Source organism: Engraulis encrasicolus, chromosome 5 (assembly GCF_034702125.1).
Source record: "Engraulis encrasicolus isolate BLACKSEA-1 chromosome 5, IST_EnEncr_1.0, whole genome shotgun sequence".
Classification (NCBI taxonomy): Eukaryota; Metazoa; Chordata; class Actinopteri; order Clupeiformes; family Engraulidae; genus Engraulis; species Engraulis encrasicolus.
This window is the reverse complement of record NC_085861.1, coordinates 47,741,222-47,744,676: the sequence shown is the minus strand read 5'-3', so window position 1 is coordinate 47,744,676 and position 3,455 is coordinate 47,741,222.

Genomic DNA, 3,455 nt, shown 5'->3' with positions numbered 1-3,455 from the left:
AAGTGTCATCCAAATCCGTTCATAACTTTTTGAGTTATCCTGCTGGCAAACAGACAGACAAACTATCGCGACCAAAAACATTACCTCTTTGGCGGAGGTAATTAAGAATTGATGGTGGTGGCAAATGTGAAAAAGATAGCATTTCTAAATGGGGAGCATAAATTCTGGAAATAACCTTCTTTTAAAAAATCATATGCACTACCTTTAAAGTGATACTGTCCCATTTTTGGAAATTTTACACCTCCCCTTGAGTTATATGATAGGGTTTTACCGTTCTCCTGTACTTTCAACCGTTCTCGGGATATGGCAGTGCAAATTTTACCTCCATGCTAGCAGTTAACATTGAGTCCTATGAGACCAGCTCGCGCCTAACTGGTCTCATAGGAGTCAATGTTGACTGTTAGCTTGGAGGTAAAATTTGCACTGTCATGACTAGAAAACGGTTGAAAGTGCAGGAGAAAGGTAAAATCCTATTATTTAACTCAAGGGAAGGTGTAAAATAAGCTTATTTCCAAAAACGGGACAGTATCACTTTAATACCGGAATGCCCTCCATGCAAGAACTCAGAAAGCTCTGCTACCCACGTTCATCTTCCACCTCTGCTTCTTCAAAGGTCAGTGAGAGGCTTTGCCTGTCAACTGGGCTATTGCAAATGCACTCGGCACTCACTGAGGCAGTGTGCTTGTGTTGGCCGTAATTAGGGTCCGCGTCCATCTGATAAGCTGCCAGTCATGGCCTGCATCCCAGCTCTACGCTTTAAAATGACGAAAGATGCAAAAGAAAAGGCCAACCGGTATGAGTCAAGTGTGTGACTGCGGGGGGCTAATAGAGGACAGGCACAGTGCCTGTTTTTGATGTGCTTGCTTTCCTTTGCGTGGTTGCCTGGCTGTCCCGACAACTCAGAGCACATGAGGTATGGGCACCCCCACGATTACATCTTTAGGTCCTAAGAATGTTTTCACAAACCCCCACCACCCCCTATTCCAAACATCAATCTTTTTTCCCCCATTAATATTGCTAAATGTTACATTAAAATTCACAGGAAAAGTAAAAAGGCTGCAATTATTAACTAGTCAAGTGAAACTAGTCAAATTAACAAATTCATGTAGCAATGTTTATATTGTTATATGTTATGTCAGCATACATTCAGGGTTTTATGCAAACAATTCCTTCTCTCTGCGACCCCCTGAGATGCCTCTGTGATGCCCCATTTGGGAACCCCACAAAGTTAGCTTATAGGGTAACACTTAACTTGGCGCCGGTGTCATATGCATGTCATTACTGCGTCATAATAGTGTCATGACACAGTCATATAAGTCATAAACATTATGTCCATGTCATAAACATTTTATGAACCTATACCTTTCTTTGACATAACCGAATGTCACTTAAGACCAACAGTCATAAAATGTTTATGACATGGACTAAATGTTTATGACACGTGCATAACTGTGCCATGACACTGTTATGACACTTATGACATGCATATGAGACCTGCGTCAAGTAAAGTGTTTCCGCCTATTACATTGCTGTTCTCTGGCTACCAGTCATTGGGGCAAATACTGCTCACCCTTCTGTTAATGTATATGGATAGACTTCAGAGAACTGTAATGTGAAGAAGACCGAGCATGAAACACTGGGGAAGAACGTGCTGTGACACGCCAGAGGGGGATAGCAGAGCTAGTTATCAGGTGCGGGGGAAGAATTCCTTTGAACATTGCTGACAATAGCTTTGATTCGCCCAGAGATTAGCTTTCACAAAGCCTCCCTCTATTTGATCTGTTTCATAACCCTACCTCAGCAAGACATGCCTAAATCTGTAGCAGTGGCCACTGGCATCTTTTGAAAGAAAGGAAGGAAGGAAAGACATGCAGAAAGAAATTTGTGAGGAAAAAAAACAGAAGAGACAGAAGCTGATAGCATAGGTATAGTGCTCACCTGATGGACCCAAACATTTCATGAATGTGAAACCAACATGAGACCAAACAAAAAACATACGCAGCCCTCTTCTCTACACTTGTAGCCGTTGCCCCGCCCCGTCCACACACACAGGCTACACCCTGTCTCTGTGAGGTGAGGTGAGGGCCCCTCAGGGTAGACAGCTTCGTGAGACTCAGAACACAAAGACCTATTATGCCAAAATGTAGCATGTCTGCCCCCTCCATAACGTACCTCCAAACTGATCTCTCTACACTGAAAGAAAGAAAGAAAGAAAGAAAGAAAGAAAGAAAGAAAGAAAGAAAGAAGGAAAGAAAGAAAGAAAGAAAGACAGAAAGACAGAAAGTGACGGAGGCACGCAAAAGACTGATTGAGAAAAAGAAGAAAGGGAAATAATACATGGGAAAAGGTAGGAACAGAGAAAGAGCAGTGAAAACTTAGATCACAGAGTTAGAAGAGCTGAAGCAGGTTGAGAGGCATGTCAGGCCTGCAAAGGAAATCATTAGTGATTAACCCGGCTTGGGAAGTGTGGGTTCAGATGAGGGGAAGTGGGAGGCTGCACGCAATGATGCAAGATAATATAAACAACACAACCACCACAGAAAAAGGAGACTTTTTTTCCACACAAGCTCCATTTTGATGCGTCCCGATTATTGATGATTAAGTTGTGATGTGAAGAAAGTAAAGTAAAGAATGTCTGTATGTCATGTCTATATAATGTTTTCGTTATGTCAGTGTAATGATATTTGTGTGTATTCCATGAAAAGTAAAGACAGAGAAGCATGACCAGAAATACATCTGCGATGAACGATAACAGCTATTCTTGACTTGGTGCGCATTGCTATTTTTAACAGATGAGCTCTAAAACGATTAGATGGAACATTTTCTGAAAGAAAGAGACAGAAGGCTCGTACTGCAGAGTAAGCTTGTACGTATTGACAGACAACAGATTGTGCATTTGCAACATAATGTGTCTCTCATCGCTTCCTGTGGCTTACCTCACAAAGGTGTGAGAGACTCCGATCCATTGCATTTTTTGTGAAACAGTAGCGGGGTATCCGAAGGGAAAACAGGCAAACAAAAAGATCTGCATTCATCAAATGGCAAATCTGGCCAGTCTCATTGATGCTGTTTTTTATTTTATTTGCGCACCCAGTTATTTATTTCACTCCAGAAGTTGAGCGCACCCTTTGCAACATTTTTAAAAACGAAACATCACTCTGATTGTTTGGACTCCTAAGCCAAGCTTGTAGTCATTCCCATTGTATGAATGGGAATGAGTACACTACTTTTACAACATTCTTTCAAGAACAGATAATATGACTAATTATAATGTTAACAGTTTATCATAAAATTCCTTCCTTCAGAGGAGCAATTATGTGTGGCTGTGTAAGGTGCTATTAACACCAAACTCATCCTGTGCAGACGCCTAAAAATACACCCTTGACAAATAGAATAAATGAAGCCCTCACACGGTAAGTGTGTGTGTGTGCGTGTGTGTGTGCGTGTGTGTGTGT